This window comes from Nerophis ophidion, linkage group LG02 (genome assembly GCF_033978795.1).
Source record: "Nerophis ophidion isolate RoL-2023_Sa linkage group LG02, RoL_Noph_v1.0, whole genome shotgun sequence".
NCBI lineage: Eukaryota > Metazoa > Chordata > Actinopteri > Syngnathiformes > Syngnathidae > Nerophis > Nerophis ophidion.
The window spans coordinates 49,467,663-49,485,553 of NC_084612.1; the positions used below are offsets into that span (position 1 = coordinate 49,467,663).

Genomic DNA, 17,891 nt, shown 5'->3' on the forward strand with positions numbered 1-17,891 from the left:
ACGGACGTGACGAGGTTGGTACTAGGTGGGAATTGAACCAGGGACGCTCGGGTTGCGCACGGCCACTCTCCCCACTGCGCCACGCCGTCCCGCCGTTTTAGGTCCATCTGCATTTTTTATGATACCGTAAAGACAATAAATGAACACTGCCGCTGGAGCGCAGTTACACCTGTCATAGTGACAACACTGTGTACTGTCGTGTTTGTTATTTTCTACATACATGTGATTATTTAATATTGTTAATGTTAGCAGTATTATCGCTAATAATGCTAATAATAAGTGTAATTTATGTATACTATACTAAACTAGCTAAAGTACCTGCTACATTAAGTTAAAGTACCAATGATTGTCACACACACACTAGGTGTGGTGAAATTTGTCCTCTGCATTTGACCCATCCCCTTGTTCATACCCTGGGAGGTGAGGGGAGCAGTGAGCAGCAGCGGCCGGGAATCATTTTCGGTGATTTAACCCCCAATTCCAAGAATGCTGGTATGAGCTTTTAAACATAAGCCGTTAACTAGTGCCAATCAAATGGTGAATAAGATACTCTACAGTATAGGGTTCATATGTTTATAAATCTGACTGTGATGAAGTCAGTGCCTCACCAGCCATGAATTTCACCGCACGTCACTGTGTACAATACACACACTGCAAGTCTATCTATAATGTGGAACAAGACACCTTCTTAACAATATGTAATATGTACAATATACACACTGCAAGTATATATATATATATATATATATATATATATATATAATGTAGGAACAGACACCTTCATAACAATATGTAATATGTACAATAGACACACTGCAAGTACATATATTTATATAATGTAGTAACAAACCGGGCCTGTTCCCATGGGGCCCGGCCGGGCACAGCCCGAAGAAGCAACGTGGGTCATCCCTCCAATGGGCTCACCATCCATAGCAGGGGCCATAGAGGTCGGGTGGAATGTCAACTGGGCGGAAGCCGAGGGCAGGGCACTTGGCCGTCCGATCCTCTGCTACAGAAGCTAGCTCTTGGGACGTGGAACGTCACCTCACTGGGGGGGGCTGAGCTAGTGCGCGAAGTGGAGAAGTTCCGGCTGAATATAGTCGGACTCACTTCAACTCACAGCAAGGGCTATGGAACCACTTCTCTCAAGAGGGGCTGGACTCTCTTCCACTCTGGCGTTGCCGGCAGTGAGAGGCGACGGGCTGGGGTGGCAATTCTTGTTTCCCCTTCTTGTTTCCCCCCGGCTCAAAGCCTGCACGTTGGAGTTCAACCCAGTGGACGAAAGGGTAGCCTCCCTCCGCCTTCGGGTGGGGGGACGGGTCCTGACTGTTGTTTGTGCTTGCGCACCAAACAGCCGTTCAGAATACCCACCCTTTTTGGGTACTCTGAAAGGGATCCCCCGGGTGATTCCCTTCTCCTACTGGGGGACTTCAACGCTCCTGTTGGCAACGACAGTGAAACCTGGAGATGCGTGATTGGGAAGAATGGTCACCCGGATCTGAACCCGAGTGGTGTTTTGTTAGTAGACTTTTGTGCTCGTCACAGTTTGTCCATAACAAACACCATGTTCAAACATAAGGGTGTCCATATTTGCACTTGGCACCAGGACACCGTAGGCCGCAGTTCCATGATCGACTTTGTAGTTGTGTCATCGGATTTGCGATTGTGAGGCTCATTGTGAGGGTCAGCTGGTAACGTCTGGCAAAGTCTCCTGTCAGAGAGAGTTTCAATTCCCACTTCCCGAAGAACTTTGAACATGTCACAAAGGAGGTGCTGGACATTGAGTCGGAGTGGACCATGTTCCGCACCTCTATTGTCGAGGCGGCTGATTGGAGCTGTGGCCGCAAGGTAGTTTGTGCCTGTCGGGGCGGTAATCCTAAAACCCGTTGGTGGACACCAGCGGTGAGGGATGCCGTCAAGCTAAAGAAGGAGTCCTATCGGGTTCTTTTGGCTCATAGGACTCCGGAGGCAGTGGACAGGTACCGACAGGCCAAGCAATGTGCAGCATCAGCGGTCGAAGAGGCAAAAACTCGGACATGGGAGGAGTTCGGGGAAGCCATGGAAAACGACTTCCGGACGGCTTCGAAGCGATTCTGGACCACCATCCGCCGCTTCAGGAAGGGGAAGCAGTGCACTGTCAACACCGTTTATGGTGCGGATGGTGTTCTGCTGACCTCAACTGCGTATGTTGTGGATAAGTTGAAGGAATACTTCGAAGACCTCCTCAATCCCACCAACACGTCTTCCTATGAGGAAGCGGTGCCTGGGGAATCTGTGGTGGGCTCTCCTATTTCTGGGGCTGAGGTTGCTGAGGTAGTAAAAAGCTCCTCAGTGGCAAGGCCCCAGGGGTGGATGAGATCCGCCCGGAGTTCCTTAAGGCTCTGGATGCTGTGGGGATGTATTGGTTGACAAGATTCTGCAGTTTCGCTTGGACATCTGGGGCAAAACATCTGGATTGGCAGATCGGGGTGGTGGTTCCTCTCTTTAAGAAGGGGGATTGGAGGGTGTGTTCCAACTATCGTGGGATCACACTCCTCAGCCTTCCCGGGTAAGGTTTATTTAGGTGTACTGGAGAGGAGGGTACGCCGGATAGTCGAACCTCGGATTCAGGAGGAACAGTGTGGTTTTCGTCCTGGTCGTGGAACTGGGGACCATCTCTATACTCTCGGCAGGGTTGAACGGGAGTTTGCCCTACCAGTCTACATGTGCTTTGTGGACTTGGAGAAGGCATTCGACCGTGTCCCTCGGGAAGTCCTGTGGGGAGTGCTCAGAGAGAATGGGGTATCAGACTGTCTGATTGTGGCGGTCCGCTCCCTGTATGATCAGTGTCAGAGCTTGGTCCGAATTGGCGGCAGTAAGTTGAACACATTTCCAGGGAGGGTTGGACTCCACCAAGGCTGTCCTTTGTCACCGATTCTGTTCATAACTTTTATGGACAGAATTTGTAGGTGCAGTCAAGGCGTTGAGGGGTTCCGGTTTGGTGGCCGCGGGATAAGGTCTCTGCTTTTTGCAGATGATGTGGTCCTGATGGCTTCATCTGGCCGGGATCTTCAGCTCTCACTGGACCGGTTCGCAGCCCAGTGTGAAGCGACCGGAACGAGAATCAGCACCTCCAAGTCCGAGTCCATTGTTCTCGCCCGGAAAAGGGTGTAGTGCCATCTCCGATTTGGGGAGGAGACCCTGCCCCAAGTGGAGGAGTTCAAGTACCTAGGAGTCTTGTTCACAAGTGGGGGAAGAGTAGATCGTGGGATCAACAAGTGGATCGGTGTGGCGTCTTCAGTAATGTGGACGTTGTACCGATCCGTAAGTCTTCTGAGACTTATGGATGCCAACAACAACAACAACATAACAATATGAAATATGTACAATATGCACACTGCAAGTATATATATAATGTAGTAACAGACACCTTCATAACAACATGTAATATGTATAATATTTACCCTATTTTGATAATTTTAATCAATGCCCGGACTGACGTCTGTCAACAAATGTGTGTTTTTACTTCCGGAAACAAACCTGAGTCTGTTTTAAACGTAGCAGACTTGGTAACAGACAACGAAGACAACTACTTTTGGACAAATAAAGATTCACAACTTTATCTTTTTGAAGCTGAACATACTGAGGATGAACTATTCCTTCTCGAAGTGAAAAAGAAGTTAGATTGAGACGTTGGAGCAGACAGACGCCGAGAGAGTGAGGTGAAAGTGACTCGAAGCTGCAAAATGTGGAATATGAAGACAAGCTATTTCGACATAAATGGAGTGCTTACCCAAATAAACCGGAAACAACATATAGTTCATATCATGATACAAACGTGTTTCATGCTAACATAGAAGCTAGCTTATCTCTTTCCATTGCTAGTTTTTTACAGCTAATACCGTAGCACACCAATGTGTTCACTCTTACAATAACAATGTTGCTGCAGCTTGGTTTTTATACAGCTTACACAACGTAAATTAAGTCTTTTTGTCGCTTTTTTGATGCATTTTTAAAGTGATTTGGAGGTAGAATTGATTGCTAGTATTAGCTGTGTTGCTTGCCACCAAGAACGACATGATTTTTTATATGTTAGAATGCAAAAAAACCCATAACCTTTTGCTTTCGTCTTACATAATGATTGTGAACGAAAGGCATCATTGAAAAAAAAAAGTGTAGTTCCCCTTAAAAGCAAAACCTAAAGCGTACCAAAGAAATAAAAGCAAGTATGATTTAGTGCTGCTCTTCTGTTTGGTCCTTCTCCAGGATTGTGACTGAACTTGTGGAGTGGTGATTCATGTGTGGGCTGCAAAGTAGCATATTGAGCTATACTGGAGGAGTAGGAACATCCTGTTGCCTTCCACCCACAATATAACTCCAAAATCTGCACAATGTGTGGCATTGGCTATCAGTGCCTTCCACAGGAGCTTGACGAACATACTTTGATTGACATGGAGCATCAGTTAGCAAATAAGAATAATAACTAGGATTTGCAATTCTGGTAGGAATTGAGCGTGAATCCACTCCTATGTGCATGAGCCGGCGATACGTGTGAGTGGAACTAAAATGTCCAGGGTGAGTGGAGTGCGTGGATGTTGGAACCGTTCCAATCGGTCAAGAAATGTAGGATATGGAGAGGTTTCTATATTTCTCATTCATTGCCAATGGGGAGAAAATTACCGTAAATTCTGGGAAAACTTAAAATTTAGGGAAAGTGAAAAACATGTTTTGCGTTTGACATATGGGAAGAGTGGTGTGTGGGTCGGAAAGGTTGGAATCAAGTAAAACAATGGCGCAAAATGTTCTGGAAATTTAGGAATTTCGAGAAAACCAATAATTTTTGAATATATTGATTCTAGCACAATTGTCCTAGATGATTTGAATAGGTTGGTGTTGGAATTTTTCATGAAAAATGTTGATGTAGTAACAGCATGAATTTAAATGGGTATTTCGGAATTCCTGGAGTTTTAGGGAAACCGGGAACTTGTACGAAAAGAAAAATGGAAGTTTGGTTGTCCCAGTTAAGACAAATAAGTCTTAAAGGTTGAATGGTCAAAAACAATTGAAAATGTGCATTGTAAAAAATTCCCAAGAAGAGGTGAAAATAGGGCTTTGGAAAATCGGAAATTCTGAGAATTCCTGGAATTTTTTTTGAACATTTAATTTAATTTAATAAGGTGAGTGGAGTGTGGAGATGGTGGAACCGTTTTAATCGGTTGAGAAATTAGGGCTATAAAGAGGTTTGTATATATCCTATTCATGTCAGGCTTGTCCCTGACAGTTTTGGTCTATGTCTTAGTTTTTCCTCTGCATTTGTCTTTAGTTCCTGTCAGTACTCTTATTTTGGTTCTGTTTCCTGTTTGTCTCCCTGAGTGCTGTGTAACCCTCAGCTGTGGCTGATTGGCACCCGGCCACACCTGGGATCAATCAGCCAGCCCCTATTTAAGACCTGTTTTCTCCTCCAGTCAGGGCTGGATTATTGTCGTGTCAATGTCATTTTCTACATTCCTACTGGTCATGTGATTGCAGCGTAGCGGTAAGCTATATTTGGTAGATGTTTGTAGCTTACTGATTTTTGTTCCCTGCTTCCGATTTGTTTGTTCATAGCCCTTAGTTTGTTATATCTGCCCACGTGCGTGCTTTTTTTTTGTACCCTTTGTTTGTTCTAGTTCTAGTATTTTAAATTAAATTATGTTTTCCTGCAAAATGCCTCCCTCCTTCTCTGCACCCTGGGGTTCGACACAAAATAACTGACAATTCATTGTCAACTGGGAGAAAATTACTGGAAATTCTGGGAAAAACTGAAACTTAGGGAAAGTAAAAAACATGTATTGCGTTTGACATATGGGAAGAGTGGTGTGTGGGTCGAAAAAGTTGGGATCGAGTAAAAAATGGTGCAAAATTTCCTGGAAATTGGGGGAGTCACACATTAAAAGCGTTACTAAAACGGCCTTCTTTCATCTCCGTAATATCGCTAAAATTCGCTCCATTCTGTCCACTAAAGACGCTGAGATCATTATCCATGCGTTTGTTACGTCTCGCCTCGACTACTGTAACGTATTATTTTCGGGTCTCCCCATGTCTAGCATTAAAAGATTACAGTTGGTACAAAATGCGGCTGCTAGACTTTTGACAAGAACAAGAAAGTTTGATCACATTACGCCTGTACTGGCTCACCTGCACTGGCTTCCTGTGCACTTAAGATGTGACTTTAAGGTTTTACTACTTACGTATAAAATACTACACGGTCTAGCTCCATCTTATCTTGCCGATTGTATTGTACCATATGTCCCGGCAAGAAATCTGCGTTCAAAGGACTCCGGCTTATTAGTGATTCCCAAAGCCCAAAAAAAGTCTGCGGGCTATAGAGCATTTTCCGTTCGGGCTCCAGTACTCTGGAATGCCCTCCCGGTAACAGTTCGCGATGCCACCTCAGTAGAAGCATTTAAGTCTCACCTTAAAACTCATTTGTATACTCTAGCCTTTAAATAGACTCCCTTTTTAGACCAGTTGATCTGCCGTTTCTTTTCTTTTTCTTCTATGTCCCACTCTCCCGTGTGGTGGGGGTCCGGTCCGATCCGGTGGCCATGTACTGCTCGCCTGTGTATCGGCTGGGGACATCTCTGCGCTGCTGGTCCGCCTACGCTTGGGATGGTTTCCTGCTGGCTCCGCTGTGAACGGGACTCTCGCTGCTGTGTCTTGGATCCTCTTTGGACTGGACTCTCGCGACTGTGTTGTATCCATTGTGGATTGAACTTTCACAGTATCATGTTGGATCCGCTCGACATCCATTGCTTTCCTCCTCTCTAAGGTTCTCATAGTCATCATTGTCACCGACGTCCCACTGGGTCATTATTGTCACCAATGTCCCACTGGGTGTGAGTTTTCCTACCGAGGATGTCGTGGTGGTTTGTGCAGCCCTTTGAGACACTAGTGATTTAGGGCTATATAAGTAAACATTGATTGATTGATTGATTGAATTTCCAGAAAACTAGGTATTTTGGAATGTATCAATTCTAGCACAATTGTCCTAGACGATAAGAATAGGTTGGTGTTGGGATTTTTCTTGAAAATTGTTGATGTAGTAGTAGCGTATTTCTGAAATCCTGGAGTTTCGGGAAAAACAGGGAATTTGTACAAAAAGAAAAATGGAAGTTTTGTTGTCCCAGTTAAAAGAAATGTACTAAAGGTGGAATGGTCAAAAACAATTGAAAAATGTGGATGGGAAGAAAATCCCAGGAAGAGGTGAAAATAGGGCTTTGGAAAACCAAGGCTTCTGGGAATACCTGGAATTTTTTTTTTAACATATAGTTTAATTTAATACAGTGAGTGGACTGTGTAGATGCTGGAACCGTGTTAATTTGTTGAGAAATGTGGGATTTAGAGAGGTTTGTATATTTCCAATTCATTGTCAACTGGGAGAAAATTACCAGAAATTTAGGGAAAGTGAAAAACATGTTTTGCATTTGAGACATGGGAAGAGTAGTGAGTGGGTCGGAAAGGTTGGAATCGAGTTAATAATTGAGCAACGTTTTGAAAATTTTGGGCATGGTAGAACTATGAATACGTCGATTCAATAGGAAATCTTCTGAAAATGTGTGAATTTCGGGTAAACCGGGAATTTTTGAAAATATCAATCCTACTCCAATTTTCCTAGACAATGTGAATAGGTTGGTGTTGGAATTTTTCTAATTGGTTGAAAAGTGTTGATGTAGTAAAAGTTTGAATTTAAATAGATATTTTGGAATTCCAGGAATACCGGGAAATTGTACAACAATAAACATGGTAGTTTTGTTCTCCCAACTAAGATAAATGTTTTGAAAGTAGAAAGGTCAAGAACAGTTAAAAAAATGTGGACTGTGACAACTGTCCAGGAAAGTGCAAATAGGGCTTTGCAAACTGGGAATTCCTGGAATATATTTTTTTACTTGAAATATGGTAATGTGATTGTCCAAGGTGAGTCGACTGTGCGGATGGTAGAACGGTTCCAATCGGTTGACAAATGTAGGAGTTGTGCACATTCGAAAAACGGCCCATTCATTTTCAGTGGTAAAAATGTTCCAGAAAACCGGGAATTCTGGGTAATCTAGAATTTATTTTTTAAATTTTTGGGAAGATCACGAGCCCCGTCGAGCCGAACATGCTGATACCAGAACAGTTCTGATCGGATGAAAACTGTGGGCTGTGGAATGCGGCAAAGTTCTGTGGCAGAATAATAATAAATATATCTTTTATTGTGTACAATCCTATATGTGAGAATATTTCAACATTCACACAATAATATTAATAACAATGATAATAATAATAACAATAATAATAGATGTTCTTTTGGTGTATCGTCATGTCCAAGCATTTACACAATACAACAACAACTACTACTAATAATAATAATAAATATGTTTTTTGGTGTATAATTTTATATGCGTGAATGCTTGGACATTCACATAATAATTATAATGATACATAATAATTACAATGATAATAATAATAATAATCAATATGTTTTTGTTGTAAAATCTTATATGTGAGAATGGTTGGACATTCACTCAATAATAATAATGACAATAATAATAATAATAATATAAAAAATAAAATAATAATAATAACAATAATAACAGATGTTCTTTTGGGGTAAAATCTTGTCCACATATTTACACAATACAACTACTACTACTACTATGACTAATAATAATAAATGTTTTTTGGTGTATAATTTTATATGTGTGAATGCTTGGACATTCGCACAATAATCATAATTATAATAATAATAATAAATATATGTTTTATTGGTGTAGAATCTTATATGTGATAATGTTTCGACATTCACGCAATAACAATAATAATAATAACAATAGTAATATATGTTCTTTTGGTGTAAAATCTTGTCCACGCATTCACACAATACTACTACCACTACTACAACAAATAGAAATAATATTTAATTTTTTTTTTGGTGTATAATTTTATGTGTGAATGCTTGGACATTCACACAATAACTATAATGATGATAATAATAGTAATAACAATTTGATTTTTGGGGGGTGTATAATCTTGTTGTGTGATATCTAAGACATTCACTCAATAATATTACTACTATTAATAATAATAATATATATATGTTTTTTTTATGTAGAATCTTATACGTGAGAATGTTTGGACATTCACACAGTACTAATACTACTACCACTACTAATAATATATGTTCTTTTGCCATAGAATCTTGTCCACACATTCACACAATACTCCCACTACTACTACTACTAATAATAATAATAATAATAATACAAATAAATATATATATGTTTTTTGGTGTATAATTTCATATGTGTGAATGCTTGGACATTCACACAATAATTATAATGATGATAATAATAATATATAGATGTTTTTTGGTGTAGAATCTTATATGTGTGAATGTTGGACATTCACATAGTACTAATTATAATACTATTACTAATAATAACAACAATATTAGATGTTCTTTTGGTGTAGATTCTTGTCCACACATTCACACTATACTACTAGTACCACTAATAATAATAATAACAAATACATTTTTTTGGGGGGTGTATAATTTTATATGTGTGAATGCTTGGACAATCACTTAATAATTATAATGATGATAATAGTAATAACAATTAGATGTTTTTTTGGTGTACAAACCCCGTTTCCATATGAGTTGGGAAATTGTGTTAGATGTAAATATAAACGTAATACAATAGTTTGCAAATCCTTTTCAACTCATATTCAATTGAATGCACTACAAAGACAACATATTTGATGTTCAAACTCATAAACTTTATTTTTTTTTTTGCAAATTATAATTAACTTAGAATTTCATGGCTGCAACACGTGCCAAAGTAGTTGGGAAAGGGCATGTTCACCACTGTGTTACATCACATTTTCTTTAACAACACTCAATAAACCTTTGGGAACTAAGGAGACACATTTTTTAAGCTTTTCAGGTGGAATTCTTTCCCATTGTTGTTCTATGTACAGCTTAAGTTGTTCAACAGTCCGGGGTCTCCGTTGTGGTATTTTATGCTTTATAATGCACCCCACATTTTCAATGGGAGACAGGTCTGGACTACAGGCAAGCCAGTCTAGTACCCGGACTCTTTTACTAAGAAGCCACGCTGTTGTAACAAGTGACTTGGCATTGTCTCGCTGAAATAAGCAGGGGCGTCCATGATAACGTTGCTTGGATGGCAACATATGTAGCTCCAAAACCTGTATGTACCTTTCAGCATTAATGGGGCCTTCACAGATGTGTAAGTTACCAATGCCTTGGGCACTAATACGTCCCCATACCATCACAGATGTTGGCTTTTGAACTTTGCACCTAAAACAGTCCTGATGGTTATTTTCCTCTTTGGTCCGGAGGACACGACGTGCACAGTTTCCAAAAAACAATTTGAAATGTGGACTCGTCAGACCACAGAACACTTTTTCACTTTGCATCAGTCAATCTTAGCTGAGCTCGGGCCAAGCGAAGCAGGCGGCGTTTATGGGTGTTGTTGATAAATGGCTTTGGCTTTGCATAGTAATTTTAACTTGCACTTACAGATGTAGCGACAAACTGTAGTTACTGACAGTGGTTTTCTGAAGTGTTCCTGAGCCCATGTGGTGATATCCTTTACACACTGATGTCGCTTTTTGATGCAGTACCGTCTGAGGGAAAGAAGGTCCGTAATCTCTTAAGTGCAGTGAATTCTCCAGATTCTCTGAACCTTTTGGTGGTATTACGGACCGTAGATGGTGAAGTTCCTAAATTTCTTGCAATAGCTCATTGAGAAATGTTGTTCTTAAACCATACTTGTCAATCCTCCTGGATTTCCCGAGAGACTCCTGAAATTCAACGCCTCCCCCGAAAACCTCCCGGGACAAATTTTCTCCCGAAAATCTCCAAAAATTCAGGCGGCGCTGGAGGCCACGCTCCCTCCAGCTCCATGCGGATCTGACTTAGCAATGTTGTGACCCTCTTAAACAGGACAATACTGCCATCTATTGTACATAGAATAGAATAGAATGTACTGGGGGAAATTCAGCACCACAGTTAACTCACAATAAACAATGATAATATTAAATAATATAACATATATAATTTATGATATATATAATATATGAATAATATAAATATATTCTACATATATTCTACATTTAAGTGCAGTCAAGGAACCTTTGCATTAAGGAGTCTGTTCTGAAGCCCACAGTAAAGAGACGTATCTTCATCACCTCGCCTGGTTATTGACTCCAACCCAATATATTACACCGTCGACGAGCAAAATGAAGAAATACGCTTGCAAGTTCCAAAACGAATGTAAACAGGAATTTCAGTTTATCCAGGAGAGTTCGAAGGGGAAGGGGTATATGTTGTCTCCAAATTTTGTTGAACAGACTTCTCCATTGAACACGGTGGCCGAACGAATATACTCAGTCATGAACAGTCAGCGAAGCACAAAGCGTCCGCAGCGAAGCATCGTTCACCACCCAGTATTATGGGTCACCTCGCAAAATGGAGACCCAATGGTTTAAGTTATGCTGAGACAAAGATGGCTATGATGATAGCTGGAAGCAACATCCCGTTCTCCTTTGCGGATGTCTACAACAAATCCGTGAAGGATATGTTCCTGGATTTGGAGATCGCTCGCCAGTACACAAATGACAGAACAAAGGTTACTCAAATAGTGAAAGGTAAGTTTTTTTTTTCTTCAGTAACCAGCAAGGTACAGTACAGTTAGTAGAACAACTGTGTTTTTATTACTGTGTATTTGATAGGTGCCGTCGGAAATTCAACTATTTATTTTATTTATATATATAATACACTAAATATATATAGCTAGAATTCACTGAAAGTCAATTATTTCACACATATATATATATATATATATGTATATATATATATATATATATATATATATATATATATATATATATATATATATATATGTGTGTATATATATATATATATATATATATATATATATACACAGTATATATATATATATATACAGCATATATATATGAAATATATAGGAACTACTCGAGTTGGTGAATTATACTCCTCCCTCTTAACCATGCCTCCGCCCCACCCCCGACCACGCTTGGACATTCACACAATACTACTACTACTACTACTAATACTAATAATAATAATAACAATAATAATAATCATAAAAATACTACTACTACTAATAATAATAAATTGTTGGTTTTGGTGTAGAGTCTTGTGTGAATGCTTGGACATTGACACAATAATAATAATAATAATACTTATAATAATCAAAACAATAAGTGTATGTTTTTTAGTGTAGAATCTTGTGTGAATGTTTGGACACAATACTAATACCACTACTACTAATAATAATGATAATAATAATACATATATGTAATAATAATAATAAATATATGTTTTTGGTGTAGAATCGTGTGTGAATGCTTGGACATTCACACAATACTAATACTAATAACAATACTTGTTGTATTTCTACTACTACTACTACTACTACTACTACTAATAATAAGAATAATAATGATGATAATAATAGTAATAATAATAAAAACAATAAATGTATGTTTTTGGTGTAGAATCTTGTGTGAATGCTTGGACATTCACACAATACTAATTATATTACTACTATTGTTAATAATGATAATACAAATAAAATAATAATTAAAAAAATAATAACAATACTACTACTACTATTACTAGTACTACTACTACTAATAATACTAACAATAATATTAATAATAATAATAATAAAAATGTTAAATATATTACTACTAATAATAATAAATATTTGTTTTTGGTGTAGAATTTTGTATGAATGCTTGGACATTCCCACAATAATAATACTACTACTTATAATAATAACAATAATACATGTATGTTTTTTGGTGAAGCATATTGTGTGAATGCTTGGACACACAATACTACTACCACTACTACTAATAATAATGATAATGATAATAATAAATACTTGTAATAATAATACTAATAATACATATATGTTTTTGGTACTAATACTAATAACAATACTTGTACTACTACTACTACTACTAATAATAATAATAATAATAATGATAATAAAAATAATAAATGTATGTTTTTTTGTTGTAGAATCTTGTGTAAATGCTTGGACATTCACACAATACTAATTGTATTACTATTATTAATAATAATTATAATACAAATAAAATAATAATAAAAAAATAATAACAATACTACTACTACTACTAATAATAATAATAATGGATGTTTTTGATGTAGAATCTTGTGTGAATGTTTGGACCTTCACTCAACAAAGGGAATGAGCCCCAGGGAGTGTTTGCACAGAACTCCTCCCCCAAATAGTCCTAACAGTGTAGGCAGGCGAGGGATGAAGGAACTGCAGGACAGTGGGAGGTTCTGGAAGGCGGACTGTGAGGGAGGGGTAGGGGAGGAATGCTTCAGCATAGTGTGAGCGGAGAGCCATCTTCATCTCCAGCAGCAGCAGCAGCAGCAGGTGTTGGTCCACAACGACTGGGATTGTGGTGACGCCATGATGCAGAGCAGCGTGCAGGTAAGGGGCAATGTTTATGTTGTGTTATCAGAGGCTCACATGACAGGCGGGGGATGGAGAAGCATGTTTTGTTGGTGTAGTCCGAACTTTTCCTGCTGTATCTCCATCCGACTCATCCAGCCGGGAAGTGTATCCACTTCCTGCCAAACCACTCCACTCTCGGTGTGATGAGACACTCCCGTGGATCACTTGCTGTCACTGAGAGCTTTTTGGGTGTCATGTTACAATACGTCCCCTATTCAACATCTATGTGGTGTCCTGTTACACTTGGTCCCCTGTTCAACACCCGTGTAGTGTCCTATCACACTAGGTCCCATGTTCAATCAAAGGTTCAATCATTTACAATGCAGTCTGCTGAAAATAATGGGAAGTGGTACTCTACATGGCAACTGACGCTTTGATGAAAGTTAGAATTGCATGTGTGTATATGTACGTGTATATATGTATGTATGTATATTATGTATAGATGTGTTTGTAAAAATGTGTGTATGTATATATGTATATCTGTATGGATGTGTATGTATAATATGTATATGAGTGTATGCATATATGTGTATGTATATATGTGTATCTGTATGCATGTGTGTGTATGCGTATGTATACATTTATAAATAAAGTGTGTATGTAAACTAATGTGTACATGTAAATGTATACATGTGTATCTGTAGGTATATAAGTGTATGTGTACATGTGTGTATGTATGCATATATAAATATGTATATGTACGCTAATATGTACATGTAAATGTATACGTGTGTGTATATATATACATATATATATATATATATACAGTATATATATATATACACACGCATACACAAATTTATATATGTATAACAATGTGTATATGTGTACATATGATAAGTATTTATACATATATATGTATATATGTGTGTATGTATGCATATGTATACATATATAAATAATGTGTATATGTATGTGTGTATATGTACGCTAACGTGTACATGTAAATGTATATACACTAGGGCTGTAATTAACGATTAATTTGATAACCCATGAATCTGTCCATTATTACTTCGATTAATCGATTAATAATCGGATAAAAGAGACAAAATACATTTCTATACTTTATTTTAAAAAGCAGCATACTTAGACTTAGACAAACTTTAATGATCCACAAGGGAAATTGTTCTGGCACCATGTCCTTTCGACTTGCCAAATAAAACAAGGCAAGTGTTACAAAAATGTTTTTTTTTATTTTTATAAAGTGCACCATTGTCCTACACAATAGCAATAATTTTGCTAAGGGGTAATTCAAACCTGGCTACTACCTATTCCAACCATTCTGCAATGTTGGATGCTGAATGTCTTTCCTCTAGTGGCATGGTTGTAAGGCAGATTGACTTCATGTTCCATTCCTCTCCAATGTAGTGGCATGTATTGCCAGGGTAGGCTACACTTGTCCACACATCAGTAGTGAGAGCTATTTTGCTCTGAGTGGATTTTATGTCAGTCTACACTGCATGGAATCTCCGCTCGTACTACCCCTCCATCAGTTTGGTAAAAATGGGTCTTCGAGGGAAAAGTGTAACCAGGGTTGAGGACGTGAATAATTTGTCTAAACCCTTCATCCTCCACCATTGAGAGGAATGGAACATGAAGTCAATCTGCCTTACAACCATGCCACTAGAGGAAAGACATTCATGTCAGTTAGCAACATATTCAGGATAGCATCAGTCAATGCAGCCGCTTGCTGTGGTGTGCACACCTTCCTTTGTACCAGGTCTCTAATTCTGCCTTGTTTTTTTCTGAAATGAGAGAAACCATATTATGAATGTACATAGTAGCATCATTTACATGTAACTCAATACATACCCAGTTGATTTAATTAATAATTTCTGACGTAAAAGACAAATACACCACCACATTAAAAAAACAGCTTAATTTAATAAATGGACATTGGAGTTGCAGAATACACCAATAACAACACAGAAATGTAACTCATCAGATCAGAACTGGATCAGATATAGTACACGTTTCTGTTCTGAATAATAAAGGATTCACTTTAGGCTACCTCTGAATAATAGCATGAAATATTCCAGCACCTTCATAATGTTTAGTTATACTAAAGTGTCACTCAAGTCTAAATAGATTTATATAGCTTTACTGGGCCCGGCTACATTGATCCATTATGAAACCAACCTGAGATATTTCTGTCCGTTACATTTATACGTGCGTTTTCTCTCTGAAAACGGAGTCAAATGTGCCGGAGACACATTATCAACCCCGCGCTGCAACAAAGACATAACGTTAAAGTTACTCACAAAAAAGCTGAACTTATGAATGCCTGTTGCCACTCAAAACAACACAGAAATTGAAGTCACCGCACTATCCATACAGTTCCTAACACTCTGAAAGTTAATACACAACAGTTGCTGTGGCTGTTCCAGAAAAAAAATCTTCTCGTTAACAAAAGATTAAAAACACACAAAGACGTACACAACAGATCTATATACTCCGACTATGAACTTAAAAAAGTTACGCACCGTGAGTTCTTTCCTTCATCGTCTTCAGGTGCCGCCGAAGCAATGTTGTCCTTCCGTGCCACGCGACGTCCATGCTGCAAGTTTTGCAGGAACTGTCTTCTTTGAAGTCTTTAAAGTAAAGTGTTCCGACATTTTGGACGACTTATGTCGTACACTTTTCTCTATTGAAGCAATAACCTCGAGATGTTTCTCCGCTGAACTATCCGTACTGTTTCCCTCCGCCATTTTTCGAACGTTTCCACAAATGAGACGGCGTGGTCACGTGAGCTGCACATGACACGTCATTGGCTGGCTTACTGCAAACTCATGAGACTTAGCCTCAGCGCAGCCCTGGCTCTGTTTTGTACTGTTTTTGTACTTATTTAGATTATTGTTTTCCAGCTGTGTGCATATTTATGTAGGCAATGCCCATGCGCATTGCATACATCCAACGAATCGATGACTAAATAAATCGCCAACTATTTTTACAATCGATTTTAATCGATTAGTTGTTGCAGCCCTACTATACACACACACACACACACACACACACATATGCATATACACATGTATATGTATGTGTAAAGATGTATAACTGTTTATACATATATATGTCTATATATCTGTGTAGATATATCTATGTGTGTACATATGAATACAAATGCGTGTGTATAAATACATATATGTACATGTTTATATATAACACAATTCAAACTTGTATACAAACATATATATAAACACGTATATATATACGCACATATATATATATAAACACACACACACACACACACATATATATATATATATATATATACATACATGTATACACATATATATACACAGTATATACATATCTATATATGTATAAGTGTGTGTGTATATATAATATATATATATATATATATATATATATATAAATATATATATATATGTGGGTGTGGGAAAAATCACAAGACTACTTCATCTCTACAGAACTGTTTCATGAGGGGTTCCCTCAATGAAACAGTTCTGTAGAGATGAAGTAGTTTTGTGATTTTTCCCACACCTACATATTGCGCTCTAACACGGTATCGAGCACTATTCTCTGGATAATCCAATCAAGACCTATATATATATATATATATATATATATATATATATATATATATATATATATATATATATATATATGTCCATCCATCCATCCATCTTCTTCCGCTTATCCGAGGTCGGGTCGCGGGGGCAACAGCCTAAGCAGGGAAACCCAGACTTCCCACTCCCCAGCCACTTCGTCTAGCTCTTCCCGGGGGATCCCGAGGCGTTCCCAGGCCAGCCGGGAGACATAGTCTTCCCAACGTGTCATGGGTCTTCCCCGTGGCCTCCTACCGGTTGGACGTGCCCTAAACACCTCCCTAGGGAGGCGTTCGGGTGGCAACCTGACCAGATGCCCAAACCACCTCATCTGGCTCCTCTCGATGTGAAGGAGCAGCGGTATATATATATATATACATACACACACGCACACACACACACATATCTAGATACATATATACATGTATAGATATACTTGTCAATACTTGGACTATGAGGTGGTTGTTTTCCTGAGATGCAAGTGAACTTGGACCAGAGATGGTGTGAAGGTAAAGACATTTTTATTTTAACACTGATAACTACTAAAAAACAGGAAAAAACAAAAGGCGCTCACAAGGATGTACAAAAACTTGGTAGTGAAAACATAGTTTTGCACAAAGGCAGAAAACTATGAACTATAAACAAAAACTTACTTGGCGTGCACCTGTGAAACATAACATGAAGCAGAGTGGAGGTAACATGGCAAGACGTGAGTAGAGGTATCGAGGGTGATTAATGGTGGTAGACGGTAATG

General features: G+C 38.6%; 1 protein-coding gene across 6 annotated transcripts in view; it reads left to right on the top strand.

The window, feature by feature from the left end:
• Positions 1-17,891, top strand: part of LOC133541975 (rap1 GTPase-activating protein 1-like) — a 397,810-nt gene that overhangs the window by 112,693 nt on the left and 267,226 nt on the right. Inside the window, exon 1 of one of the 6 annotated variants that reach the window (XM_061885738.1) lies at positions 13,421-13,541. The exons of the other annotated variants lie outside the window; for them this stretch is intronic. The gene's annotated coding sequence lies outside the window, so the exon portion shown is untranslated. Of the gene's footprint in view, positions 1-13,420; positions 13,542-17,891 lie in introns of those variants that run through there. 6 annotated transcript variants of the gene reach the window in all.